The sequence below is a fragment of the Kogia breviceps genome, chromosome 10, assembly GCF_026419965.1.
Source record: "Kogia breviceps isolate mKogBre1 chromosome 10, mKogBre1 haplotype 1, whole genome shotgun sequence".
Taxonomy (NCBI): domain Eukaryota; kingdom Metazoa; phylum Chordata; class Mammalia; order Artiodactyla; family Physeteridae; genus Kogia; species Kogia breviceps.
Genome location: NC_081319.1, coordinates 34,368,040 through 34,380,733, shown reverse-complemented (window position 1 = coordinate 34,380,733; position 12,694 = coordinate 34,368,040). Strand labels below are relative to the sequence as shown.

General features: G+C 38.2%; 1 long non-coding RNA gene across 1 annotated transcript in view; it reads left to right on the top strand.

Annotated features, from left to right (window-relative positions):
* LOC136794982 (uncharacterized) overlaps positions 1 to 12,694 on the top strand; it is a 147,793-nt gene that overhangs the window by 1,667 nt on the left and 133,432 nt on the right. The gene's annotated exons all lie outside the window — the stretch shown is intronic.

Sequence of the window (12,694 nt, the reverse complement as noted above, 5' to 3'; positions counted from 1 at the left end):
TTTCCCGTTCACTCTCAGTCTCCCCTCCCCACACCTGTAGGAGGGAGCTCAACTGTCTTGTTCACTTCTGGATTCCCAATGCTGAGAATTGCTCCTCAACTTCAGTGATACCCAGGAAGTGTTTGCTGAATGAATAAATAAACCACCCCCACGATACCATTTATCAAAACCTTCTATTTACAAGTTACTATGCAGAGAACTTTCCGTCATCATTTCCTACATCTGCTATTATTCCCATTTCACTGATGATGAAACTGAGGCTCAATAAGCAAGTTACCCAAATTGCTAGAGCCAGTAAGAGGCAAGGCCTTATGCCACACCTTTCCCCCTTAACCATTACAATACTATATACCATATGCATATGTATCAGTACAATGTACTATAGTCCCACATGGCAGCAGACCCCAGTCCCCTTGGATAGGTAGGAAGTCAGGATGGCAATACTTTCTAGTTTAGGATACTCTAATTCAGCAGCATTTGGACACACTGAAGGCAATATACAATAGTAGATTATAGTGATATTTTTGTAAAATATGGTTAGAAACAGCAGAATAATATGACACTGTGGCTATATCTGTAGTATATTAAAAATACATTCCTTCCTACTCATATACACATAATAGGTAATGCAGGATGGTTTAAACCAGGAGTCAGCAAGCTTTTTCTATAAAGGGCCAGAGTGAATATTTTAGACATTGTGGGCCGTGTCGTCTGCCTCTGTTGCAACTATTGAACTCTGCCACCGTGGCACGAGAGCCCCTGTGTTCCATTAAAACTTTCTTTAAGCGCACTGAAATTTGAATTTCATATATTTTCACATGTTGCAAAATATTATTTAGAGGTTTATTCAAGTATTTAAATATGTAAACACCACTCTTAGCCTGAAAACTGTAGGCAGTGGGCCAGATTTGACACGTGGGCCATATTGGTCAACCCCTTGATTTAGAAGATTGCCGCTGACAATTTTTAAGGCTCTCATTACGTGATAAATTAGGAATATCCTTGCAACTTACAGGCATGCCTGCTAGAATTGTGTCAGCACTATCAGTATGAGAGCTTCTACAGTACAAATATGACCACACGATTTTTACTTTAACATCACACAAACTAGTACTTTTTGAGACACTGTAAGTACCCTAGTATAATCTAATGCCTTTATATGTATGTAACTACAAACATAAATAAAGAGCATAACTCACTATAGAGTGCTAGCATTACTGCTACTCAAATTGTAAGGTGAGGGTGTAGGCTGACATAGTGTAGTTCAGCACAGTATATTATCATTTCTGTTCCCACAATTATATGTAATAAAGTGAAACATAAAATCACATTGCTGCTGCCAGCATTGACTGTCTTAAACCAGTTACTTCCCTCAGCCTATGCTGTACTGTGTGGCCCTAAACTATAATATTGTGTGTCATTCTGCTGTATCCCATGATGTTAGGCTACCAAGAATCTTGTTAACAAAAATCCTACCACAAAATCCTATACCAAATGACACCATATTGTAATTACCCTGGCTCTTAATGGCTAACAGTAAACCAGTGATTAGAGATAAATATTTGAGTGGCACCTTCTCAGTAAGATATTGTCACAGCAACATGATATGCACTACTAACTGTAGCATCAAGAAGAGTCCTAAATTATAGTCATACTCTTCTTATATTTATGAATAACTCTAGATTGTCCTTAAATGTGCTATTGCATTATGCTACCACATACTCTCCAAGCTATAGCAATAAACTTGGGGTAGAGAGGGGAGCATTTATTGAGTGCTGACTGTGAAAAGCACTTCACAATAATTATGTCACATAATCCTCACAGTAAGAGTGCACACAAGCCATGAGAAGGGGCATGTTGGAGATGACAGGTGTGAGGTTCAGAGATTACAGGACTTGACCAAGTCACACAGGCAGTGATGGACAAAGCCCTATTTACTTTGCCACCTTGTCAACGTTACTTATCAATTACACTGTCAGTAATGCCGGCACCAGCACTGCTACTGTATTATCCCATGTACTGTCTTAACAGAAAATTTGGCAATATTATTATTCCACAGTATGGTGCGCCAATGACCACTCTACTATCATTTCAGTCGCAATAACACAATTACGCTCTACATATTGTACTTTTTCTAACAATAACGCTGCCCTCCCTTGTCTGTAGTCCTACCTTTCTTCTAGTTATGAGAACAATGCTACTGTGCCAGTGCAGCCTGCAGTTTTAGTCGAAACAGCAAAAGTGCTAATAGGGAGCCTAGTGGTCTATACAGTACTATATCTTATGCCTAGAAAACCACCATTGCGACTGCAAGTTTTCAGTAAAATAGTTAAAGAAGCATCACTGCTCCTCAAAGGCAGGACTATGGTCTGTGACTTCCTCATTTCACATCACTAAAAGCTTGCAATTTGCCCAACACACTTAAGAATCACTTGGGTTCTATGCCAGCTCTGATATTGAAAGTAATCCCTTTGCTGCACTACTCCACATGATAGTCCTATAATTTTAGCATTGTTATGATATTATTGCTAAGCTATGTCACACTGGCTTCCAACTTGAAGCAATTCTGCCACTACAATAACGAGTGTGTGATATTTATAATTTTAGCAGAAGTACGCAACCAGTCTGACACTTAAATTTTAAGTATTCACAAAATTGATATACCATAATGCATTTTGGTTTAGCACAGTAATAAAACAGAATTCTGAAAAGACCACACATATCATGAGAGTCCTAATATTTGTAATTTGTAGTTTTATATGAGTATCATATATTATTTTAGCTTTCATTAGTATTAGTTTTAGTGTTGCTGTAACTACAGTATGTCGCATTTAACACACTACTCTGACGCTACCAAGACGAATACATGACCATTACATAAGGCACGATCTTTGAAGTCAGACAGAGTCAAACATAAGTTTGAGTCACAGCTTCACAGCTTAATCCTTACGTAATTTTGCTCTAAGTACCTGGTAGTTGTAAGTCTCAAGTTTCTCAACTATATGATGGAGCTAATCACAGAACCCAACTCACAGTATTGTCCTGAGGTTTAAATGAGACATATCTAAATGAGAAATACTTCTAATTGCACAAGATGTGGTGAATTCAATAATTATTAGTTACTACTATTTTAATTATTTTTACTATTATGTTAATACTGCATACTCATTCTGGTAATAATACTACTACTAAGCTACTTAGAAATAATATTACTATATAATATGCCATCAACTATTTGAACCAATTTTGTAAAGCAAAGCTACCATCTTATCCTATGCTGCATTGATCTCTGCTACTTTCTTCTGTTTTAATACTATTAATGGTAATTTTAACTCTTTTCTTTTGTCCACAACTTTATACCATTCTATCCTAAATTATACCTTATCTCTAATGTTGGTAGTTCTCAGACAGTACTACTTACGATGGGCTCTCTGTGATTGAGTCATTTTGTACCGGCTGTAAACTTGACAAAAAAAGGTATTTGTATAGCTTAACCTACAGACTGTTCTATTTTAATTTTACATCCCACTTGGATGTATTAGAGGCATCTCAATCTTGATATGCCCCAAATAGATCTCTGTATTTTATCCTCCAGTCCTGCTACTCCCTCTTTTCTCATCTTGGTAAACAGCCTCACTGTCCCCACCACCATGGCCCAGTGGCATAATCCAAATGCTTATGAACCACCTTTGACTCCTCTCTTCCAATCCCCTAGGAAGTCCTGCTGACTATCCCTTCAAAACATACTCAAAACCTTTCAACAATATTTTATCTTTACCACTAACCTTAGTACAAGCCGTGAGACTCTCTTCATACAACGAATGAAGTAGCCTACTCAGAGGTCTCTGTGCTGCCCTTCACTGCCCACCTCCTACCCCTGGATCCATTCTCCTCAGAGAAGACAGGTCAAGTTGTGTCACTTTGCTTATTTTTTTCACTGGAGGTGCACTGATATCACCAACTTACTTCAAAGTGCATAAAAATATAAGTTGGCTTGATGGGTGAATAGAAAGATAGTAAACTGGGTAGCTTTGAGTCAGTTTCTTAACATGTCTGAAATGTAATCTTCTCACCTGTAAACAGGGAAATAAAAGACCTCCTTACAAGATAATTATTGGGAGTAAATGTTTTCATGTAGGTCAAGTGTAAAGATGATTCCTGGCACACAGGAAGCACACACTAATATCATTCGTTATTCAAAGTCATGGTATAGATCTTATACAATCAAAATGAATTTTACTAACAACCAGAACCAGCTCTTGTGCTTCCCGTCCAGGCTACCCACAGACACAAGTACAAGCAGAGAGGGCCTTGTCTGAACCTCTCATTGCTCCCTTTTCAAATCTCAAATAAAAATTCCCAACCATGTGGTAGACATCTTAAGTGAATGCAGACCATTGCCCCATGGAAGCATATGAAACCCATTTGGGTGAAAGCAAGTGGCACAAAGCCTGACAAACACCATGGAACCTCCCCTAATGAATTGCAGTTTGGAACTAGAACTGCTTTTGGTTTTAGAAAGAATGAAATTATTCTAAGATCTGATGATAGAAAATCAGCTGCTGTGGGGAAGGTGCAAGGTGCTGCTATTCTTGAAAGGACAAGGCCTTTGGAAGAAAATGTCTAAACACGCCAGAATTAAAGTGCAACCTTTGTTTGTAAACTCATAAGATTATGGGTTTAGAATTAATTCGAGTTGAGTCCTTTCCAGTTACCAGTAACCTAACACTTGGATCCATTATGCAATCATGACTCAGTAAGTCCTTCAGAACACCACTTTCAGACACGATGGGAATTAGACGGACTTTGTAAATATTTGAAGTTGCCAGTTTAAAATTAATTTGACTTATTTGCTTTCTGGTTGCCAGCAACTTACGAGAGTTGGAGCTTTTTCTGTAATCATACATATCATTCATGAATCTTTTAAAGAATTTATTTGGAAAAACTATAGGGTGGAACTCAGCATACCCATTGCTGAAAATGAAACATTGGTGGTAGGTGATAATAGAGAAAGGAGGAAAAAAAGATGAAATAAAATTTGCCCTTGATGTGTCAATTAAACTTCTATGTCTAAACACCATAATTCAGTTAGAGATGTAGATGCTGTATTTAGTTCTACTGTTGGACTCAATTAATTTTTGTAAACAACTTAATTGAAATATAATTCACATACCATACAATTCACCCATATAAAGTGTACAATTCAATAGTTCTTTGTATATTCACAGTGTTGTGCAATCATCACTACAATCAAATCACCCCAAAGGAAATCCCAGACTCATTAGCAGTCACTTCCATTTTCTCCTCTTTCTGACCCATCCCTAGGTTCCCACTAGTCTACTTTTTGTCTCTATATATTTGTCTTTTATGATCATCTCATATAAATGGAATCATATGTGATCTTTTGTGTCTGGCTTCTTTCACTTAGCATAAAGTTTCTGAGGTTCATTAATGTCATAGCCTGTGTCAGTACTTCTTTCCTTTCTATTGGTGAATGATATTCCAGATGTGACTTGGCCACATTTATTTATTCATCTGTTCATGGACATTTGGGTCTTTTCTGCATTTTGGCTATGATGAACAGTGCTGCTATGGACATTTGTATATAATTTTTGTGTGGACATATATTTTCATTTTTCTTGGGTAGATACTTAGGAGTGGAATTGCTAGATCATATAGTAATACCACATTTAACATTTTGAGGGACTGCCAAACTGTTTTTCAAAGTGGCTGCACTATTTTACATTCCCACCAGCATTGTATGAGTAATCCAGTTTCTCCATATCCTTGCCAATACTTCTTATTATCTTTTAAAATTATTATTGTAGCCATTCTAGTAGATGTGAAATAGTATCTCATGGTGGCTTTGATTTGCAGTTCCCTGATGGCTAATGATGTTGAGCATCTTTTCATGCGTCTATTGGCCATTTGTATATTTTCTTTGGAGAAATGTGTATTCAGATCCTTTGCTCATTTTTTAAATTGTACTATTTTTCTTTTCATTGTTGAATTGTAGCAGTACTTTATATATCCTGGGTACAAATCCCTTCTCAGATACATAATTTGCAAATATTTTCTCACAATCTCTGGGTTGTCTTGATTTTTTTTTTAATGGTAAACTATGTTGCTTCCTCTCTTAAATTTCTGGCATCTGTCTGGCTTACAAAATGCTTCCACGTTTCTCTGTGGATGCTTCCAAGAATTTCAGACCTCTTGTGTGCAGTCCATAACTGAACTTTGTATCCTCTTTTCTCTTATCCCAGATCTACTTCTTTGTAAGTCTTTTCTATTCAGCCAACTGGTCAACCAAGGCGGAAAGTAACTTCTTAAATCTTCTTTCTTATCACCCACCTCAGGTCCTCTCATGCACCAAGTAATGTTTCATTTCTGCTTGCAGCCAGGTGTTTGAAATCCTGATCATCTACTATCAAAGTCTGGATCGTGTTTTCATCATGTCTTTTCTGGACTCTTTCAAAAGCCAAATCCATGTCCTTGCCTTCCAGTTTGGCCCTTCTAAATGCAAAAACAATTATGATACTCCCATGGGATACTAATGGTTACCATCACTGTCTCTGAAATCATACTTTCTTACTTCAAATCCTGGCTCTTCCATTTAACCTCTGTTTCTCAATTTCTCATATGTAAAATAGGGAATGATAACAGTCCCTGCTTCATAGGGTTGTGTGAGAATTAAATGAATTATTATCTGTGAAATGCTATAAACAGTGGCTGGGATATAATAAGCATTCAGTAAATGTTAGCTGATCTTATTATTAAAATTAGGTGGGGTTTTTTTTTTACCATTAATTAAAACTTTTCTAACCTATGGGATAAAGTTGAAATGCATTGCTTTGGTACATAACGTGCTCCGTGATCTGCAATATAAGCTGAGAAGAAGCTACTGTGAGCATAAAATCCTTACAGGGGTTTTATGCCTTCACTTTTCAAAATGTGATACTGAGTTTAGAATTATCAGGTGTAACTTCTTTCCAGATATTGTTGCTTTAGTACCACTAGAGAACATGTATTGTGGACTTACCCCGACCAGGCAGAATGCTAAGCACTCTATGCACTGTCCACCTTAATTCTTACGTCAGCCTTATAAGGGGGTTAGTGTTGCTATGCCCAACTGCATAGCTGAGATAAATGAGATGGTAAGTCTATTTGTCCAAGATCACACAAGTAGGAAGGAGAGAAACTTGGATTTGGTCTCAAGTCTCTTGGACATCATGTTCTAAGCTCTTGGCTCTGCCTGTGGAAGTTTCTGAAGAGGTGTCCACAGACATTCTCAAAGGCAGTGTGGGAAGGAATTTCAAGTACTTGTATCATACTTGTCATTCCTGAATGGGGTATATCTTCTATCTGGGAAGTCTTTACAATGTTATCCAGACATCTGAAAATTCCTAGGACAAGGACATTTTAAATGTAGTTTCTGAAAGCTCTTGCTAAGCAGAAATATCCCTCCCTTGGGGGTAAGTGCTTTCCTTTGCTGGTTGGACTATGGCGGATTAACTCACTTGGCTGAAGCCAGTGGATCTTAGACCCAGCTTTCTTCCCAGACAGCTCCGCACACAGGGTGAAGGATCAGAGGAGAATATGAATATTTAGGGAAGTCATCTCCTTCTTTGAGAAGTAACTCAAGGTACTTGGGCATTGGTGAGTGACACAGAGCTGTCATCTTAATATGCAGAGACAGCACATTCCTAACTGTGTGCACAGGTCTTCATTATCTGAAGATAATTGATGCTGGAAAAATACTACTTAACATAAATCCATCAAAAATAGGGGCTAAATTTTGAAAATAAACTGTAAAAAAAGTTACTTGAGGCTTTGAAACAAAGATAGCAATCATGAAAAGAAGCTTATTTTATTTCATGTTTAACAAAATAGATCAAAATAGAGGGCAAGATTAAAACTCTACCCTCTTAGAAAATATATAATATGAATTGGGTATTTTTTTTCAGTTCTGACAGAATTGTATAATAGAAAAATTCAACTTTTCTTGAACTTGTGTAACACTGTCATAAAGTGTGTATCTCTTTCAAAATTATTCAAGGGTTTTACAAATTTTCTGATTTCTCTTTCTGTTTGATATTCAAATCATTCTCATTTAATGCTCCAATTACATCCTCAATGTGGTTGATTTTCTCTTTTGGTTTAACTCTGCCCAATCCTCCTTGGTCCATGGCTTTGGGTATAGCTAACTTGATTCTTCAACTTGCCAGGACTCCAAGAAATTTTGCATCCTTTGCAAAGTTTGAAATTTCATTTTGCAATCAATTTGCCTTGTATTAGCTTTATGTTGCCCAGTGTTTACATTACACAATCAACATGAGACAGACCAAGAATGATGTTGACCCATTGGGTTGGGACAGGAACTGATGTTAAACAGAGAGAGCTGTATGAGAGGGGACAATTTTAAATGGTATTTTTGTGCTATGCCTTTGCTCCGTATGCAAACTCTTAATTTTGACACCTCTCATGATGCAAATTTCCATTATTGGCATCTGATTTTCCAAATATCAGACACAAAGATCCATTCTGGGCTCAGGTACCTTGAATCCTTTAATATTATCTAGAGTTTGCTCCCATGGCTAACTCACTTTTCGGGTGTCAGTTCAATATGAGCTTCTGGAAGGGACCTCCACTGACCACTCCACTTCACCCTTTAATCACCTTTTTACACAAGCTTCTGTTTATCTCCTTAATAGCACTTAATAAAGGAGATAGAGATCTGACTTGTCTACTTTCTGATTTCTGTCTCTGAGTCCAGGACATAAGTTTCAGGAGAACAAGGACTTTGTCGATTCTCCTTTACACACAAAAAACCTGTCTTAGTCTTTGTTAGGTGGAAAGCAGCACTTTACAATGTGCAAAGAGGTATGTGGAGAGAGCTTGGAGGCACTCTGTGTGCCCAGTTTCCCCGATCTGAAGAACTTAAACCTCTTCTTGGGGCCATTGAAGGAAGCTTTGCTTCTTTCTAAGATACAGAAGCCAACTGAGACATTTTAGATTGTGGGGAAGCCTTCATGAGGAATTTTTCAGGATTAAGAATTAGATACAAAGGAAGTTATTAATTTATGTACATTCTCCCTACCTAAGGATTTTTGCCTTATTGTCAAATTAATCACTTCATTTTCCCACTGAAGGAGAAAAGAGACATGGGAAGCCAGATAAACGGTTCATTTGCTCATGAATTTTCATCAACCTTTCTCCCAGGGCTCTAAGGTTTACTTAAAAGGGCAATTTTCTCTACATTTTAAAGGCTAACTAAAATTGGGAATATCATGAGAAAAATGCTTCCTTGTAACTCACGGACCATTACTGGATGATCCAGATCAGATTCTGCTTTGGTGCCAAAGGGAGATAGTCCCCAAGTCCTTGAAACAAAGGAATGGTAAAACTAAACAAGCTACACAAAGATCAGGAATCCGTTTTCCATTGCTAAGACCTCAGAAACCTATAAAAGCCATTGTTTTATGGGAACACTTAGCAAAGTACTGCCCAAGTCCATTTTAAAGGCTTGAAATCCTTTGACATATGGCAGTCATTATGTGTGCTCAGCTGTCTATCGTGCACAACACTTTTTTCTTCCCTCCCCCAAGGAAAGCATTTCTGAGGCCCTACATTTACCATATTTAACAAGAAGCACTTAGTGGCAAGCAAGGCTCAGAAGCAGTCTCAGGAAGAACAGTCCTGGCTAAGAGCTCCAGGAGCACCAAAGCATTTTGTCTCAAGTGGAAGCCTTGAGATGAAGCTGTTCCAGATTAGAATGGGGCATACATTGCTAGTTGGGTTTTACTTTAGAAAAAGATCTAATGACTCAGATGTCCTAGGCAGCAAAATTGAGCATATTGTCTTGCTTGGCCTTTTCCCAAAGCAGGAGGATATGTTGGTGTCCTTGGGCTTTTGGGGTCTGTTGGGGTTTCCCAGAGAGCAGGTGATGGAAATGATAGAAAAACAAGTCAAGGCAAACTCTTTCAGGGTACCTCTGTGGCTCCCTTTTTTTCAGAGCATGTGCTGTATTCCTCATCACCTGCACGCTCAGGATAAGATGTTCCTGAGCTCCTTGAAGAGCAGGTAGAGACTTACCCCATAGCCCTCCTCCTCCATCCTTACTGTGGGAACAGTAGGTAAAATATATCCATATTGTATTCTTGGAAAAGTCTCTGCAAAGCTGCCTTGATGTGGTTCTTCTTACCAAAACCATCCAGACTGTCCCCAAGAAGTAAAAATAGTTGAACCCAAGTATGTAAGGCAGTGCAGTCCAGGTTCAGATCAACTATGGAAGCCATAATATGTTCTCGACATTCCTTCTTGATCTTGGCCCAAACCAGGATGAGCGAGACCTACAAGAAACAAACGATGTCCTAGTTTAGAGTTTGCCACCCGTCAATAAAATCCATCCTCCACACCAGAATGCCTGGAAAGAAATTCACATGGACATTTGCTTTCCCAAAATGTTAAGAGTTTTTATCAAAAGAGCACACAACACACTTTTATTTTCTGCTAGTGGGAGACCCTTCTTCACCCTTCCTGCAATACCAAACTGAAATCAGACTAAAAAAAGGTGGGTCCAGAGAGGGTGATTTCTAATCTTTTACTCATCGCCAGTCAAATTCAGGCTTCCAAAAGAAAAATAAGCTCAACTCCAGAAACCCTGAATTGTAGTATGTTGCTTTTTTGAAGCCTTTTGGAGAGATGGCAAAGGGGAAATTGTACTATGCAATACATGACAAAACTATGAATCCTCTTTGGGCATCCATCTTCTCAAGTCTTATGCATCACCTTAGCTGCTCACACCCAAATCTTCTCTAAAAACCAATGTCACCATTCTTCAGCCAGCTCCTCCCAACTTTCCCTCTTGAGTAGCCACTTGTCTTTTTTTTAGGTTAATTTTTACAGAAGTTAAATTGTTAAAAAATTAATTTAGCTCTTCTCTTCTTCAAATTCTTTTCTCTATACATTATCCTCACAAGCAAAGTAAATCAAACAGCAAAAACCTTAGAATTCACGGTGAAGGCAAGGCTGTGAATGCTCACAAAAAAGTATACCTATTACTCATCATTTCTTAAACACACACGCACACAGATTTAGTAGGTATGTGTTCTTTGCAGCATTATTTATCATAGTGAAACTTTAGAAACAAACTAAATACCTCTTAGTCAAATATTGTTTAAATAAATTACACAAAATCCTTATGATTGAATGTTACACAGTTGTTAAATATTGTGTTTTCAAATGATTTTCATCACTTGAGATATGTATATGGTATAATATTAAGTGGAAAAATAAAAGCAAGGTAAAAAGTATGAGTAAACATTATATTGCCAAGTATAAATAACTATAAGCATCTTTACATTGGAAGAAAAAAAAAGAAAGTATGATCCCAACATTTTAAGAGTAAGGTTATCTTTGGACTGTGGAATTATGAATACTTTTTTGATATATATATTTTTTGTAATTTCCTAGTCTTCTAATTTTTCCATCATTTTTATTGAAGAACTTCTAGGTGCTGGTGCTACAGCCATTAACAAGCTAGACACACTTAACAAGCTAGTCCATGCTCTTTGGCATTAAAGCTTTTTTTTTTTTAATACCGTAAGCTCCTTGAGAGTAGTATCTCTATCTTTCCTAATATAACATACCCCTAGTTTATCTTTTTGTTCAATATTCATTCACCTTTTTCTATTAAAACAATATCCTAATTTCTCCTTGGGAAACCACTTCTTTCCCATTGTCAGCCAAGTTGCTCATGGGGAATTGATGCAACTCTAAACTCCAGGAGCAAGCCTTGATTGGTTTAAACTATCAATCTCTCCTACTCACATAGCCATCGAAAAAGGAAAAGCATTTCACAATATGAAATTAATTTAATTAGGTATAAATAAGGTATAAGATCTTTGGTCATGGTGTTTGCCAAATCTCTTACTGGTCTTCCTATTCTCCTCTTTTCTGCCTAGAGCCATAATACCTACCGAGATTAGCATGACCTCTTTAAAACAAGAGATAAGTCTTCCACCCCAAACCCTGAGATGGTATCCTATCCCACTCAGAAGAGGATCATGGCCAGGGCCTCGCTGGAAAAGCAAGCACCTTATTGTAGACTGCAAGAGCATGGTGGAGCCCCTGCTCACCTTTCCAAATATAGCTTCCCACTGGGGCCCTGCTTGCCATAGCTGGCCCACATACCTTCTGTCTGCTCCTGTCCATCCTGAGAGCCTCTGCGCTTGCTGGGCTTTTTCTGCAGACGGTGACATGGCTGACTTCTCACCCTTGGGCTTGGATCTCTGTTCCCTCTCAGGGGCACCTTTGACCACCTTGGCTGAAGGGGTTGCTCCACACTGCCATTCTTTTCCTATCAAATCACCTCACTGTAGAGACCTTGAAGTCCCAGCCAGCACCTGGAATTGTCTGCATGTGTCGTTGTTTGTTCATTTCTGCAGGAACCTGTTCTCTTTTGTTCAGCACTGTACATACCCCAGGAGGTAGAAGTGTGCCAGCGTAGAGTTCTCAGTGGCTGTGAACTGACTGAATAAATGAACAGCCCAGCAGTATCTGTGAGCTGTATAGGGTAGAGGTTGTGAGGCACTGCCCATCTGGTTTTGATTTCTTGGCTGTGTGTTCTTAGGTGAATTGCTTCACTTCTCTGGGCTTTAACCTCCCCACCTCAAAAGTAGGATGGAGAGTGCCC